The sequence below is a fragment of the Tachypleus tridentatus genome, chromosome 10 (genome assembly GCF_004210375.1).
Source record: "Tachypleus tridentatus isolate NWPU-2018 chromosome 10, ASM421037v1, whole genome shotgun sequence".
Lineage (NCBI taxonomy): Eukaryota > Metazoa > Arthropoda > Merostomata > Xiphosura > Limulidae > Tachypleus > Tachypleus tridentatus.
The window spans coordinates 179,854,832-179,873,276 of NC_134834.1; the positions used below are offsets into that span (position 1 = coordinate 179,854,832).

Genomic DNA, 18,445 nt, shown 5'->3' on the forward strand with positions numbered 1-18,445 from the left:
GGTGGGTCGTGATGATTACCTTCCTTCCCTCTAGTATTACAATGCAAAATTAGGGGCGGCTAGCGCAGATAGCCCTCGTGTAGCTTTGAGCGAAATTCAAAACAAGCAAACAAACAAAAAATAAAAGGATGGTGAAAAAATTGTAATTTTTGACAAGATTAAAAGGAACGTAAGAATATAATACATCCTCTTCATTACCGGGTTTGAGCAGACAGTTCATTTTGTAGTTTTGTGCTTAGAAACAAACATTTCTCTATTTGCTAGTGGATTATTATAAGAAAACCCTAGGGTGATTGTTTAGTTAATTACAAAAAGTTAGGCTAGACGTACAGGTAAGTAAACACACACTTGCAGTGAATCAACCTTTATAAAGTTCAGTCAATACGAAATGCTTCATAAATCATTTACGTATTTGTTTACACTTGTGTTCTGAGTCAGTCAAACTAAACATAAAAGTTTCCTTTCCAAAATCTCCTGTTCTTAATAAAATAAACATATGGAAAAAGAATCAATGAAACAAAGCCATAATAAGGTTATCATTTACTTTCATGAGCTGTGAAGCTTTGGAAGAAACATTGAGAGGACAAATTAACATTACTGAAATAACATATTTATACATATTTTAAGACTTCTATTATCGGTTAACTTATTTGAGCTCGCTTACAGTAGTCAGTTACAGTTTAAAATGACGACTTTGAACTTTAAATTTAAAACGTGCAGCTTTATAAGTGCACAGTCAGTGCATCGAATGAATTTATAATTTAACAGTGTGATAAATACCATTCAAATATGTTCGTTAGCTTTAAAATATTTTTGTAATAACAGATATAACTGTAAATACATCTATATCTTATATGATTATCATATTTCTTTCCAGAAGACGATGAAAACGAAAAATAAAAACAAAGATTTAACTTTTTATCAATAATAAAAAAAGAAAACATGGCCAAAACATACAAAATAATTTCTAAGAACTAACACTTGCTCATTTACGCGGTACAGTGCTCACTTTTTGTGATGCAAGTATGGAGGTTTATAGTTGAACATTGTTCAAAGAAGTGGCAAAGTTACTTTCATCCTGTTTATTTACTATTCTATGTCACTAGACAATAATATTAAGTAAACTCTTTGTGCGAAAGATAAAGTAAGGTAAAACATACTTGTAAAGGGAGTAGTGATCTTTTCTGCTCTTATAATAAGTGATACCTTGAGTGTACATAACCTGTATCTTTTATCGTGTTACATATAAAAATTTCGAATAACCAGAAACCGAATTAATTGTAATTTGGATTTATAAGTTAATTAAATGTCAATACGTATCAAACTTAAGTTATTTGCTAGAAAAATTGATACACACAATTTTATTTCTTAACACAAAAATATTTTAATATACAAGCAAGTGTTACAATTTATATCAGGTATTACAAATAGTTGTTACAAATAACGATTTTTGTATACAAAAGTTTTACAAACTTACAAACAATACTAAGTCTCCTAGCTGGTCTGGAACTGAATATTTTACCTTCTGTTTACAATGAACGAATGAGTTTCGAGCTGTCACTTAACGGGTAGCTAGCTAGGACTTTATTCTTGTCTGGTCTCTCACCATTAACAAGGTGACTTTTCACCGACGAATCTAATGTTATTGTAGAATTACTACCATCGGAAATTGATTATCTGAAGTTAAATAGTTTATAATGCTCGAAGTCTATAGACGTTCTTGGTTAAAATTGTTATCCCAAATAAGTATGCGAAATTTCGTGCAAAATTTTGTAGGTTCGGAGATCCCTGTTACATACATTGTGAACTTGTACCTTTAATCCTTTTAAAAATCGAAATAAAGGAACTCATTCTAAATCTGTCTGTTCGGTCCGAATAATAGCTTTCTGCAAAGTCTTAACTAGATATGTAGAAATATAAATATAGAAATAACAATATAAACTGCTTCTTGACGCGTCGATTTATAAACTATGGGCGAGGTTCTCGATATTTCAATTGTTTGTTATTAAACACAAAGCTACACAACGAAATAGCTGTAATCTGCCCACCAAGGATATCAAAACCAGGTTTCTAGCACTATAAGTCCGCAGATATACCACTGTACCACTGGGGAGCAGAAATTTTAGTTAGCAACAATACTAGTATTTGCATACACATATACATTGTTGATTCTTACACTTGAAAATCTTCTATAAATTTAGCAAATAGGCAGGAATTTCGCAATCTACATTTAACAATGTAAGTTACATGCATTTTTAAATATGTATTTAACTAAAACAAACGTCAATATTAAAATAAACATATAATAGTAAATTCTTTTCACCAACAATGAGTTAGGCAGGGGCCACGCCCTGAAAATAACCTCATCATGGATATATTAATGGCTGAGATACAATGATTATTAAGTGATAGAATAAAACAGCTTTCAAGAAAAGTGAGTAATCATTTCCAGCAGTTATTTAAGGAAAATAGAATAGGTTCCCTTTAGATATGTGAGTTTGTAACCACTTTTGAACTTTTGCCACTCAAGGAAACAGATGAATGAATGACTGTTGCTGAAAACCTGAGCCTGGTAATCCAGCAGGTAAGAAAAACAAGCTTACAGCTGAAATCAGAGAAATGTGACCTCATGTACACACAAACAGAATTTCTTGATATCATTGTGGATGGAGATGAAGTTTCTAGTAACCCTGAAAAGTTTGCAGTTTGCAACACTAGTTCCAATCCAAGACCAAGTTAGACGTCTGCAGTTTCCCTGGTTTCGCATCATACAACCTGCGTTTTCTGTTGAACACTTCCAAAACTGTCACACCTTCCGCTCAAGCTGATTCATATTTTAGATAGACTGAGGAATGTAATGTAGCGTTCCAGTAACTAAACTTAATTTAGTTGAAACTTCAGTATTATCATACTTATAGTGAGAATGTGAATTTCCGCTGGATACTGATGCAAATAGTTGTGGAATTAGGGTAGTGTTGTTGGAGTTGAAGACGGAGTGAACATGTGATCACATATGTAGTTGCATTCTGATGGTTCGTAAATGCAAATACCGCACAATAAGGAAAGAAAACTGGCTTAAACAGTGAGAACTCCAACAAAAAATTTATTGGTTCTACCATTGCAGAGAATAACTCAGGATATTGCTGGTACTTTCCCAGTGAACGAATAAGGTAACCTTGATGTATTTATCATTATCAGTTACTACACTAGGTGAATAACTTGGTATCACTTGCTGGCAGAGTTTAGTAAACCTGAAGAAATTCATACAACTCACAGAGCTAATTTCAACAACCAACCATTTTATGAGTTGTGTAAGGCGTTTTGTGTCGTGTAGAAGCGCACTTTGCCTTATCGCCTCTTGTCTGATAGTTTAGTAAAATGAATAATACAAATTATCAAATGCAAGCCAGCAGCATTTGTTAATCCCGACAGAACGTTAACCTCAGGTGGTGAAAATGTATCGCGCAACAGAATAGTTATTGGCTGATTGTTTTCTCATGTGTTGTGGGTGGATATGATTCATCTTCAAGACGGAGGTTTCAAAAGTGGTTAAGTGCTAGATGAGGAAGTGCATGGAAAGGATGTATGAATACCTCTGAAGGTCAGCCAAGACAACGATGATCTCTTCAACAATACAGCTGGGATTAACTGTAAGATTAGAGATATACAACACTCATTTGATTGCAAGATCAGTGACTGAAAGGAAGTGGCGATCCTTGCTCTCTGTTTTATTAAGGGGTGTTTTAAGGTTAAACATTGTGCTGATACCACTTGATTATTACTAAGTTAGGATAGTTAGTTTATCGCAAGATTAACATGACCAAAAGAGTTTTGCAACTCTTCTTATCTTTCTAGCTAATGGGTTTCATTGAGAGTTATCAACTGATTATCGAATGATAGCTGCTCAATTATTACACAGTTAGGATGGGACAACTGGTGTTAATACAGACGTAATATCTAGAACATCAACAATTTGTATGACTGAAGGCGATAACTACGTGCATTATATCTCAGCTGAAAGGGCATTGTCCCTCCTACTTTAAAAAACATAAAGCTATTTTCAAATGTTAAATTATCATCCCATATTTCACAATAAGAATCCACGCTATCCAACCAGGCTAGAACCAAATTTCTCAAGCCGAGACCATGAGATACTCGCTTGACATCTAAAGTAATACATTGTAAACTCTTCTATGTGCACTGAATAAGCTGTGTTCTTCCTGAACACAGAATATGAATCAGCTAGCTATAAGTGTATGTTTGAAAGTCCTTGTTTCACTGGATTTAACCGTTATTTATTTTTCCTTGATGATAAATATAGAAAGTGGGTCCACTCATGAATTGCAAAACAATGTCTTGGTACTTCAACTACTTATTGCCGTTTTGGACAATAAATGTATCTAATTGTTGAACATGTTATTTAGCTTAGGGTGCTATGAGTGGTATATATATATATCAATTAAAAATAAGGTCATTTGATAACTTGACACTACTTTATGCGGATGTACACCTTGAGTCGCATGTATAAGCACAACAGCCACAGTAAACTATCACCTTCTCTCAATATAGTAGAGGCACTAATGCTAAATTTAAGAGGTAAGTTTTATCTTATTTACCCCAAATGATAGTACCTTATTTTCATTTTTCCATTTTTTATGTTTATGTTTTTCTTATTCTAACTTGGGAGAGCGGTCACCTTCCCAAAACTGTCTGCAGGCAGTGAAGGGTTGTATAGATGTGGGACGTTGTGGGCTTCAGCACCCACATCTCGCTCTCCTAATTTATAAATTTCTAATCTTCTTATGTGAGACTAGCAAATTGGAGGTTAAGACTGATATACGGTGTATCCCCACTGCAATGTGGGTCCTAATTCCGTAGTCATCTCCAAAACCTGGGATACATTTTATAATTCTATGTTGTAGCTTGCACCCTAGGACCTTTTTTAAATATATGCAACGTATTTTGTTTAATTTTAATGTGTTTTGTTTATGGCTTAAAATTTATGGTTATAATATATATATATATATATATATATATAGGAAAGCTAAAAATTGAAAAAAGAATATATTAAAACGATATACAGCATGAATGTTACGCAACATATCTAAACTTTGCTGTAATCTAATTAAATTTAAGTTCACGAAAAAAAAATTACAACCATAATACAAAATCCAACACTGAAGCTGCACCAGTTGTAAGATTGGTAGTTATTTAACGTGCGCTGATGTTTAGAGGCACTGGTGGAAATAAGACCCAAACTGCATTGGAGGTACGCCTTCTATCCGCTTTAACCTAAGCTTCATCGGCTTCTCTTGATTAAAGAAAATTGAACAGATGTAGGTTTCATATATCTTTTACTACTTTTGGTGTGTGCAGCTAGAAGATGGTTATTCACAAAAAATGAAAATAAAATTATAAAAATAAACTAACATAAAATAAAAAACAGCAAGAAATAATAGAATAGATTACATCAATCGTAAATAGCAAAACTCTCCTTGAAGTTACCATTCTAGTTACCATTATGATATTTGAACATAAATATCAAGATGTTAAGGAATTATTATACTAGACTAATCAATATTATTACCGTGGTTCTTATCCTCCACACGTACATCTTCAATAATTCTAAAGAGATCTGTGCAACATTGATTCTTATATAAGAAAGGTGACACAACTGCACTGCATTAATCTACTTATACAAGATATAAAATGTTCATATAAGTAATTCTAATAATTATTTTCTGTATAATACGTTTTAGTAATTTATTTTTATCGTGTATGTTATAATTTTGTTTATTAAATATTATAATTTATTTCAAACGGGTCTCCGATTTATTATATTACTTACGTTACGTATTACTATTTCAAACAACCAGAATTTTGAATTTCAATTTAAAAGTTAATATATATCAAATTTATAATATTTGCCAACAAGATTAATACGTACAGTTTTCTATTTTAACATTTAGTGGGCTCAGCAGATAGCCCGATGTGGCTTTGCTATAAGAAAAACACACACATTTTAACAAAAATTTATTTTAATATATAAACATGAAAGAATAGTTTAGAATAACGGTTATTACTTATAGTTATTACAAATGATGATTTGTATATAAGAGTTTTACAAACTATACTGAGTCTTCTATTTGGTCTAGAACTGAGTATTTTGTCGATGGTCTAAATCCACGACCAACAAATTAATTCTGAGTTGATATTGTTAAACCTCGCTTAAGGTTTTTTTTTTTGGTTGGCTTAACGCCGTTTATAAGCTGACTGTTATCGAAGGAAATATTAAATGTTCTCATGGAAAAACTTAGTCCAAAGTTTATTTGCTGAAATGGAACAGTTTATAATGTCAGAATTCTACAAATGCTAGTTCAATTTTGTAGTTTTCCAATTAATAGATGTTAATTACGATGATAGCTTCCAAAGCCAAAATCACACTGACTTTAGCTGTCCAATAATAATCTTCTTGTCTCTCGGCTAGCCGCTTTTTACAGGAATCAAGCGAGTTTATAGAAATTTCAACAATGTTCTATCGCGTTTTCGTAAAATATGTATTGTTGATTCTTACTTTGAAAAATCTTCGAGAACAGGTGCAACTTGCGCAATACAAAGTCAACAATATACATCAAATGCAAAAAAAAAAAGTATAAAGAAACAAGCGTAAGAACTAAAATAAATGTAAAATGGTAAATTCATTACATGTTTCAATCACTATTTTCAAATCTGTAGAAATATTTTCTAAATTTATTATAAAGTAATTTAAAATATTCATTAAAATGTTCTCCTCGAACCCATTAAAATCTATTTTTGCACTACAGTTTTAATATTAGATATTAAGAACTGTACATTACTACACATTCTACAATACCTTATGAGCTGTGAGTGCATAATGTCCTTACGGCATTTGTTGATACATTACACTTTAGAGGGGGAAGTCCAAAAATTTTAAATGTAAAATCATTTCTTTTATCGTAAATATTAATATTACAATAATTATTTTAATGTTTATATAAAAATAGTGAACTTCAGTATTTTATGTGGAAGTGTTCTCAATCTGTAGACCTGCAGGATAAATGTTTCCAATATAATTATTCATTTACTGATTATCAATACTAATCAAGTCTGTAATCATCTGTATGATAATAAAAATATTAGGTTCTCTAGAAATAAATGTCGTTTTCGAACTGCAAAGTTTTGAAAAGTAAAAATCAGTGTTGTAAAACATGCTTTAATCAAAGTAAAAACATTTACTTCAACACACTTTTGCCAACGTATAACGATGCTGTTTGTGCTCCTGCTGTATAAATCAGAGTTTCTGTGGTCAATGAACTCCCTGGAAGCTTCTTCTGCAGCTGCTTGGTTTTCAAAGCGTTTATTGTTCAAAGTGGTCAAAGTGCTTAAAAATGAAAATCTCTTGAGGAAAGGTCTGGGAAATAAGGTGGATAAGGCAGAATCTCGATTCCTAATTCGTTCAATTTTTGGAGCGTCATCCTTGACAGGTCTCGTAACGCCGATTTTGTTGATCTTTAGTCAGCTCCTGCAAAACCCACTTATCCAACTTTTTGTCTGTCCAATCGCACTCAGGTGGTTGGCAATGCTTGATTTGCTTGTGCCTAGCTTTTCTGCAAGTTCACATGCCGTTTTGCTAGGGTCTGTCTCAACTGCTTTCCTTAATGTGTTTTCATTTAAGGATGGCTTCCTTCCATAACCTTCGTGGGCTTCAAGACTTTCATCTCCATGTCGAAACCTGTACGTTCTGTAACAGATTTATGGTCGAATACCTGGTTAATGTTCCATGCAGTTTCAGTAGGTTTTCGTCCAAGTCTTAAGTCGTAGAGGAAAATCAGACAAAAGTCCTTCTTGTCCATGCTGTCTTGGGCGTTGCGAAACTTACTCTGAATTGAGTTTAAACAGTAGGCAATTAAGCGACAAACGTTGGATTAAACCAACTAATCAACGATAAGCTACTCAATATTCAGCTTCTAAATTTCATCGTGAGAATTCCGACATTTATTTCTGGACAACATAATAATTTGGGGTTTAGAAATTTATTTATCAATTTATTTTCACAATAATGAAGATATATACATTTAGTAGCCACTTTATTAGATACACCTACCTAGTACTGGATAGGACCTCCTTTTTCCTTCAGAACAGCCTCAATTCTTTGTGGCGTGAATTGACTAAGGAGCTGAAAACATTCCTTAGGGATTGTGGTCCATGTTAACTCGATACCATCACGCAGTTTCTGCAAATTTGTCGGTGACAAATTCATGCTGCAAACTTCCCGTTCCACCTCATCCATAGGTGCTCTATTGGATTGAGATATGTGGGCTGTTCAGGCTATTGGAGTAACTGAAGCCCCTGTCATGTTCGTAGAATCAGCTTAAGATTCTACTGGAAAAAGCCATTAGAAAACGGGTAGACTGTGGTCATAAAGGGATGCACGTGCTCATCATTAATGCTCATGTACATGGCGGCATTCAAATGATGCTCATTTGAGCATGCGTGATCATTTGGTATTAAGGAGCTTAATATATTCCAAGAAAATATTCCCTTCACCACCAGCCTGAAACGCTTGACACAAGGCAGGGTGGTTCTATGGATTCATGGTGTTTACTTCAAATTCCGACTCTGCCGTCTGCATGCCACAGTAGAAATTGAGATTCGTCAGACCAGACGACGTTTTATTTTCAACTTCCGGTTTTAGTGATCCTGTGTCCACTTTATCCTTATCTTCCTGTTCTAAGCTAAAAGGAGTGGAACTTGGCGTGGTTTTATGCTGCCGTAGTCCATCCGCTTGAAGTTTCAGCGTGTTGCGCGTTCAGAGATGCCTTTCTGCACGCCACTGTTGTAAAAAATGGTTATTTGAGTACTTGTGGCCTTCCTGTAGGATTGAACAAGCCTGGCCATTCTCGTCTGATCTCTCTCATTAAGAAGGTGTTTTTTCCCACAGAACTGCCGCTCACTGGATGTTTTTGCTCTTCTTATCATTCTCTGTAATTTCTAGAGACTGTAATATGTGAAAATTCCAGGAGGTTAGCAGTTTCTGAGATGCTGGAGCCACCCCGATTGGCACCAACAATCATTCCACAGTCAAAGTGGCTTAGACCACGCATCTTTCCCATTCTAATGTTCAGTTGAACAACACCTGAACTTCTTGACCATGTCTGCACGGTTTATATATTTGTATTAAAGATAATGTGTACCTAATAAAGTGGCCACTGAGTGTATATTGAAGCCACAGCTCGAATAACTAGTAAGCATTGGTATACTACAACTTGTTTATAAATGCGCTTATTAAAATAAATATAATTAATATTTATCCAAAAACTAAGTATGTTATAAGCTTATTAGCAGTAACGTTTTCTATACTATATCTACGGGTTGATCTATAAATTCATTAAATAACGTAATACAATCATATATGTAATTTGTATCTGTTAATTGTGTTTGATTTAAATTTTTAGTGTTTTAATTGTCCAAAAACCATGTCTATTGCGTGCATTTTGTTGTAATTTAACAAATAACTGATTCAGTAATATTTGATGAAACTCCATATTATTTCAGTATAGTATTTACTGACCTAGAAAAAAAACGAATTTTGACAATAGATTTATGTAATTCAGGATTGTTTTGGTGTCTCTACCACAGATGTATCTTGTTGCTTCTTATTGTTTTATTTTTTGTTGCTATTTTATGTTTTTTTATCATTTTTATTTTGTTAGTTTTTCTTTACTACGTTCCCATATCTGGCTGAATACAGCGAAAGGTGGTGAAAAATGTATAACATTGCGGACTAGAGCACCCACATCTATTTAAAAGTTTGTTGTTGTTTTTAATAATACGAGGCTATCGAAGTTGAGGTTAAAGTAAATCTTACTTACTTCAGTACTTCCAAAAACTAGGACACATTACACAATAGCCCACATTATGAGGTCTGGCATGGCCAGGCGGTTAAAGCACTCGACTCGTAAACCGAGGGTCATAGATTCGAGTCCCTGTCACACCAAACATACTCGCCCTTTCAGCCGTGGGAGGATTATAATGTTACGGTCAATCCTACTATTCGTTGGTAAAAGAGTAGCCCAACAGTTGGCAATTGGTGATGATGAAAAGCTGCCTTCTCTCTAGTCTTACACTGCTAAATTAGGGACGGCTAGCGCAGATAGTCCTCGTGTAGCTTCGCACGAAATTCAAAAACCAACAAAACAATTTTCGTTTTACATTTTCACGTGCGAGAATAACGTAACGTTTTATCATTTTCACGTGCGAGAATAACGTAACGTTTTATCATTTTCACGTGCGAGAATAACGTAACGTTTTATTGTATACTTTGTTTTAAACTCATAACTAAATTAACCACTATTATTTTTATATAGAAATTTAGCTTGTAAGATAATGGACTGAAATGGAATATACATATAGACGAAAACTGAGTATTTAAAAAACACAAACATTTAGAAAAATAAAAATTCTCAGCTTTAGAAATAGATAAAAGAAGGACATAAAGAACTAGTTTTCCTGTTACTTCACTGTACAATACCAAAAAACAAATCAACGGTGATGTTAATCAGGGCATGATATTTTCTCGGCACTCAGCTCTGGTTTTTTTTTGAATTTTAAGTGAAGTACTGCTTGTTTTTGAAGCCGAACTCCATTTTTTTGTTTATATTTTTTGACAGCTTAGTGTGAACATTAAATGAATAAAAACTTGATGTTCCAAATATGTGAGACCAGGTCCTGATGAAAGTGACTACTAGGTGTTTTTAATAAGTAATATTTTCTATTGCTATTAGTGTAAAAAAGAATAGGTGGTGTGAAACAATGGGGTTTTTAGGACTAAAATTAGGTTTGACTGCAGATGTTGTCGTCTTTATTTTTCTTTTTTGCACATACGCCAGATACGGAGTGTGTAACTTTAATATTTTGGGCTATATTTGTTTTCATAAATCATGCCGGAATTACTCTAAAATAGTAATGATTCTACGTCTGTTATGGATTAATTAAGTTTACTTGATTTCGCGCAAAGTTACACGAGTGCTATTTGCGCTAACCCTTCTTACTTTTGAAGTGATAAACTAAGGTAAGGCAGCTAGGTGGAGTGTAATGGAACACGAACCAAGGGACCATAACTTCACATTCGGGCACGCTTATCACTATGCCACACTAGGCCTTACCGATTAAGAAGGGTTGGGAAAACCATCTATAGTAAAGCTTATTACTAATGTTGTTTCAAAAACTAAATAACATGTTAAAAGTGATAGTTTACAAGTTGAGCATATACTATAATAAATTAATACGTGTAATAAGTTTTATATGATAGAATCATCAACATAAGCTTTTGTTTTTAAATTTCGCGCAATGCAACACTAATGGATCAACTGTTACTGTTATACCAGTACTTAAAGTGTGAGGAATGTTTTTGCTAACTCACGGAGTCGAATTTGAGTGTACCAAAGGCCTGACCCATGCCCTTGTATCGAACAACAACGAAGAAACTAAAGTAAAAACACACAGTAATACAGAGATACGACACTTGGCTTGCTTGTAGATTAATCTTTACAAACACATCTTGGTTTTGACTCTCTTAAAATGTGTTTGTATTTAGGAAAATATTATTACAAAATGGTTGTAAGTCATGATCAAGTTATAATGCAAAAGTCTGAGTGTAAATGATTTTGTTCATTGTGTAAGACTCCCTTTCGTAACTAATTCAAAAACGAGGTTTTCATTTTCACTTCACTTCATTAAATGTGTGTCAAAGCAAGTTCTAGTTCCCTACATATGTATCAGGTCATTCCTTAAGGTACATCCGAAAATTTAATACAGAAGGTGCATCATCATTTCTGTCTTTGTAGAAGACTTTAATGACTAAAATATGTAGTAGGATGTGTACAGAAATGTTCAGATAAATAAAATAAACTAACCCAACTACACTTTTTCAGATCATTAATCAAATAAACCCTTATGAAGATGGATGTGTCTGAGGAGAACATTAAGCATATAATGCTTTATGAGTTTAAAAAAGGCAACAATGCAGCAGAAACTACAAGAAACATTGAAGGTGTTCATGGTGCGGAGTCTCTCAACGAAAGAAAATGTCGAAAGTGGTTTCAGAAGTTCAGATCAGGTGACTACAGCTTAAGTGATGTGCCACGTTCAGGTCATCCTGTTGAGTTTGATGATGACTTGCTGCTGACTGCACTTGATGAAGATTATGCTGTAACAATTGGAGAACCAGCACAGAAGCTTAATTCAACCAATTCAACAGTTCACCGTCATCTGCAACAGTTTGAAAAGTTGTCAAAACTTAAAAATTGGTCCCACTTGATTTGACAAAAGCCAACCTTAGAGCAAGAGCAGGTATTTGTATTTCTCTGCCCTCTCGTAACTCACCTTTTTTGGACAGGTTAGTGACTGGAGATGAAAAATGGATATATTATATAATTTTTAAGCACCGCAGACAATGGCTCAGTGCAGGTAAACTGGCTAAAACACAGCCCACAATGGACCCTCACCCTTGGAAAATCTTGTTAAGCGTTTGGTGGAATATTGTTGATGTAATCCAGTTTGATTTGCTGTCACTCAATATAACGATTACATCAGACTTCTATTATCAACAGTTAAAGCGCTTGAATGTTGCTCTGAAAGAAAAGAAGCCTGCTTTGATCAATCATAAAGGTGTTGTGTTACACCAGGACAATGTACAGCCCCATACAGCAAGGATCACATCTGCAAAGATTGAAGAGCTAGACTGGGAAACACTACCACAACTTCCTTATTCTTCAGATCTTGCCCCATCTGATTATCATCTATTTCGAAGTTGCAGAACTATCTTGATGGAAAAGAGCTTGAAACACATGAAGGTGTCAAAACTACCATCTTTACATTTTTTTCCTCCAAACCCCAAGAATTTTATACAAATGGCATTCAGGAGCTTTTGAATCGTTGGCAGGAAGTATTTAATAATAATGGGACATAAATTATTGATTAAATAACATTAAAAATCGTTCGAAATTCTCTCTCTTTTCCTGAACCTAAAATCGGACATTACTTAAGGAATGACCTGATTGTTACATTTTTTCATTCAATGAATCAAACACTAATTTCTCGTCATAATCCTTGCAATACTATAATATAAAAATTATTATTTTATATTTTAGCTCTGAGTAGAAAAAAGAAACAATAGAAACAAAAGTTAAGCCTTATAGTCGGCTACGAATGTTTTTTATTATACTCTTTTATTACTATATTTTGATATACAAACAATAAAATAAGTGTAAATATTATTTACCTTTTTCCTAATATCAGATCCCCAGTGGTACAGTACTATGTCTACAGCGTTACAACGTTAGAGGCCGGCTTTCAGTACCGGTTGTGGACAGTACATTGATAACCCATTGTGTTTAACTACCAACCTAACGTTAGTTATTGAATATATGTTGCATTTATATTATCATAGAAGTTAACACTTTTAAACGTTCTAAGTCTGTGATTTGGTTTCTAAGGAAATATTTTTTGATAGAATTGTTTTTGTTTTACAATTCGTAGATTTTGAATAGACAGCCAAATCTCTCGTTTCTTTTTATGCGTAATATTTTTCATCATAAGATAAAATTCCATCAAGAGAATGTGCGTAAGAAAGTTTGGAAAAAAAAAGCTTTGGAATTTCGATTGTCATAGAAACCTTCTATTTGTTTTAACAGTTGAAACATTTTCCTGAAGTGAATGTATCATTAAAATACGTATTCTAAAATGTGTCACTAAAATATGACCAAGTTCAACCAGCAACTGTGAGTGAAGAGGATGTAACTGCCTTATTATTTATTTAAAATCGTCTTTCTAAATTTGTCTCTCAACATGACGAAAGAATGACTTAATTTAGTATTTTTCCAGAAATGTTTATTATTTTACATTTCATATTATGTGAGGTGAGGTTACACTTATACTATCAATATAAGATGATAAAGGTTACCATTATTGTGAATCACATTTGTTTAACATACGTAAGATACGGGAAATAAGTGGAAGCGTTAAAAGCTTTGTTTGTTTTTTTTAATTTCGTACAAAGCTACTCGAGGGCTATCTGTGCTAGCCGTCCATAATTTAGTAGTGTAAGACTAAAGGGAAAGCAGCTAGTCATCATCACCAACTGTTGGGCTACTCTTTTATCAACGAATAGTGGGATTGATCGTCACATTATCACGCTCCCACGGCTGACGCAACGGAGATGCGAACCCGCAACCCTCAGATTACGAGTCGCACGCCTTAACACGCTTGGCCATGGTGTTAAAAGCACGTTTGTTTATATTGATTATAATTTAAAAACTTTCGTTGTATCCTTCAAAAAGGAAGTCTTACTTCAAACCCATGTGCAGTCTATATAGTTGTATATTTGTAATCTGTTCTAAATTTATTTACGTCTTTATAACCACGTATTACCTTATTTTTAACATAATTTTATGTATCACTCATTTCTTCCCGGTAGTTTTTCGAGACGTCTGTGGGATTTTCATGCTAACATTAGAATATGTGTTTTTCTTACAGCAAAGCCACATTTGGCTACCTGCTAAGTTTACCGAGGGGAATCGAACCTCTGATTTTAGCGTTGTACATCCGTAGACTTACCGCTGTACCAACGGGGTACACACGTAGTGAATAGAGCACAATTAAGCCATGGTGTGGTTTTGCGCCTAACAACAACAACAAAAAACAATCAAGCTTATAGTGATTAAACTCTTTTCATACGATCACTCTGGAAATGTTTATCCCCCCCAGTAGCACAGCGATGTTTCTGCGGACTTGCAACACTAGAAACCGAATTTCGATACTCGTGGTGGGCAGAGCACAGATGGCCTATTTTGTAGCTTTGTGCTTAATTACAAAAAGAAACAATCTAAACATGTAGTCTAATTAACAATCCAATTAATACCAGATGGTTAGTTGTTGAGGTTTGACATTAATAATTATTTAAATAACAAATAAACACTGTGGGAATACACCAAGTTAAAATAGTCCTAGCGTACGATATCAATAGGGGGCTTTCGTTTGTTACAAATAACCTAAACTAAAAGTTTAATACATACAACAAGTTTGTGTTAGTGTATATAAACTAAAATAACTTAAACAGTTTCCTAACTAAGCTTTTTCAACAGATTCCGGTCATAATGAGGATTACACAGACTTGGTTATTTAATTTCTTTGAACGTATCCTCGATTAGAATAGCATTAAACAAGATTTAGTGATGTAGGCTTAGTGCCATTTACCATTTTAGGTGTGATCAGTTATTATTTATATCGTTTCTCAATGGCAGTGTCAAAATTTAAGTTACTCGAGGGCCAAGTACAGCATATAATTTAGTGTCTCCAAAGTGTAAATTCAAAGATTCTTGGTTCACTACCCGTTGCCATAAAACACACTCCGCATACTACGGCAATAAATGCGTTATAAGAGTGAAAGACAAATCAAATTATTTAAACAGACAAGATTTCAAAAGTTGACGATGGGCATTATTGCTGCCAATTTCTCTAAATTTTCAGTTCAAAATTAAGTGTTTAACTCTCCTGTAGCTTAGTGAGAAATAACGTAATAAACCAGCGGTACCGAACACTACAATTATGTCAGGTAATTATGGATGTTAGTACTGTTCGTGACAATAGTTTTAGGTGGAAATGTTTCATAACATTCCATTTAAGAAGAAAACCGGGGGCGGGATGGCTATGTGGTTAGTGAGGTTGATTTGTATTCTGAGAATTACGGCTTGAAATCTATGTATAGGTTAAATAAAAGAACTTACAAACAGACGTATTATTAATGGGAGATAATGAACTACTATTCCACAAATATAAAGTGTTGTCTAAAACTTCAAAACAAAGTGTTTATTCAACAATAATGACTGGTTTGTTAAGTGTTGGACAGTAGTGTAATTCATTCATAGGGTTTTCTTTTTCTACTACTTTTTTAAGGGCATGTAAAACGGAAATGACCACGTAATATCAGAAATATTTTAAAATATGATGAGATAAATATTTTCGATATCGGTTTTGAATGTGAATATCTTAAAACAATTTGTATAATATTTTTCTCCATGCAATCGCATACTAAGAAATGTTTCTTTGTTTGCTTTTATGTAGTATTATTGTAATAGTTTGCCATTTTTTTCTTATTAGGTTTCACCTGATGAAACCAAAGGTAAAAGTGTCGAAACGTTGTCCTGGTCTCACCCTTTCTAGGCAGACTGTTTGGAATTACACAATTTATATAACCACGTTTAATAACAGTTTCCATTATGGGATTTTCTAAAATGGTTCTAATACTTACTTCCTCTATATTTTTACTTCCTGTATATTTTTATTATTTTAACGTATTTTATTATTTAGTTTTCGATATATTTTAAGGCAGTTTCTCAAGTAGACATGAGGGATCATGATCATGTTGTAATATTTCCAAGATGGAATATTTTAAGGCACTTTTCCTGTTTAATTCTCTTTTAATATTTATGGAATAATTCAAAGTTTAATCCCCATTCAGTTTTCTTGTATAGGAATCAACTAAACTTTATTTTCTGTAAAATTCTGCATTTTGTATGAAGTTATTTTAACACGCCTTTTCTGTTTGAGTCTGGCATGTCAGTTAGGGCACCCATCTTATAATCTAAGGATTGCAGGTTCGAATCCCCATCCAATCAAACATGCTCACTCTTTCAGCCGTGATGAAGTTATAATTATACGATCAATTTCACTATTTGTTGGCAAAATAGTAGCCCAAGAGTTGACAGTTGGTGGTGATGACTAGCTGCCTTCCCTCTAGTCTTACACTGCTAAATTAGGGACGGCTAGCGCTGATAACCCTCGTGTAGCTTTGCGCGAAATTCAAAAACAAACACAAATATAAAAAACAACAACATAATTGCATCCAACATAGTGTGTGTTAGAAAGACGTCGTGTAACATATATTTCCACAATGACTAGCGTGTTGGGATGCAATCATTTAATATCTTCTTGGTCTAATGTAATACCCTCGAGTCTGACACGTGCAATAACGTTTACCTTGTTAGAATTGGCCGAAACGAACTCATTGTGGTCTATCCGTTTGACGCTACAAACAATAACACTCTCACTTACTAAATTACTTATGTAATATGCTGTTCCTAAGTAATGGTGCACAAACATTTACGTGCTTTTATTTCTGTGAAGAATATTTTTAAATATTACACAGTATTTCCAGGCCACGCAACAAACCATTTTGTAAATAATTTTTTGTTTTGTTGTCAACATAATATTTCTTTGGTAATTGAATAATTATTGATGTAAAACTTCAACGAATATCAGTCTAGTTGTTACTGGATTATTAAATTACACATATATCTTGTTTGTTTTTTTAGTTAAGCACAAAGCTACACAATGGGCTATCTGTGCTCTGTCTACCACGGGAATAGAAACCTTGTTTCTAGTGTTTTAAATTTCCAGACATACTGCTTTCCCACTGAAAGGCTAATGGGATGATTTTAAAGATTTATTCATACTATTGGCAGCTCAATCCTGAGTTGGTAGCCAGAACATCATTAATATTTAACTTTGAAGAAAATCACATTTGTTTTAGAGGAACTTTTTATACCACAGGTTTAATAATAATGGGTTTGCTTTAGAGGACATTGGCATCAGAATACTCATTGATCTATAAAAAAGAATAAAACACCAGATTTGTTTTAAAGAATGTTTCAAAGCACCTTTAAAAAATACAACATTGATTACTGGTCTTAAGAGAAATATTTTCATTAATATGAAAGTGTCGGGGAGTTCAAAGTTGGTCAGTGGACCCTTATGGAGATTCATAGACTAGTAGAATCCTGTAGTAATACGTATATATATCATAACATTGGTTTGCGTTGTAACTTTACTGCAAATAAAACAAAAGGGTAAGTTTGTACTTTATTGACAGATTCCTGTAATGTTTGAAGAGAGGGAAGCAGCTCTTTCTCTTCTCTTACAGTTGGTCTTCCTCTGCTAACACTAACAGTAGAATGTTCAAGAATCCATCAAATGTGATCCACCACACTTCGTCTAACTAAAGGACAGTTTTACCGCTGTTGGTAGACTGAAACTATGTTTTAGAAAATTTAAACTCGTGTATAGGTAAAAAAAACAAAACGTTCTGCTAATTTGTGAGATAAGTCCGTATAATACGATTTATTAAGAATAAAAAAAGAAGTTCAACGTTATATTTTAATGACGTATTTGTACGTCCACCCCACCCACCTACTTATATATTTATCTGTGTGTTTTCTTATAGCAAAGCCACATCGGGCTATCTACTGAGGCTACCGGGGGGAATCGAACCTCTGATTTCGGCCTTATAAATCGAGAGACTTGCCGCTGTACTAGTGGGGACCGTATAGTTATATAATACATGAAGAAATTAATAATTACTCATATG

At 33.7% G+C, this 18,445-nt stretch overlaps 1 protein-coding gene across 1 annotated transcript in view; it reads left to right on the forward strand.

Moving 5' to 3' along the window:
- Positions 1-18,445, forward strand: part of LOC143231046 (uncharacterized) — a 65,017-nt gene that overhangs the window by 9,912 nt on the left and 36,660 nt on the right. The gene's annotated exons all lie outside the window — the stretch shown is intronic.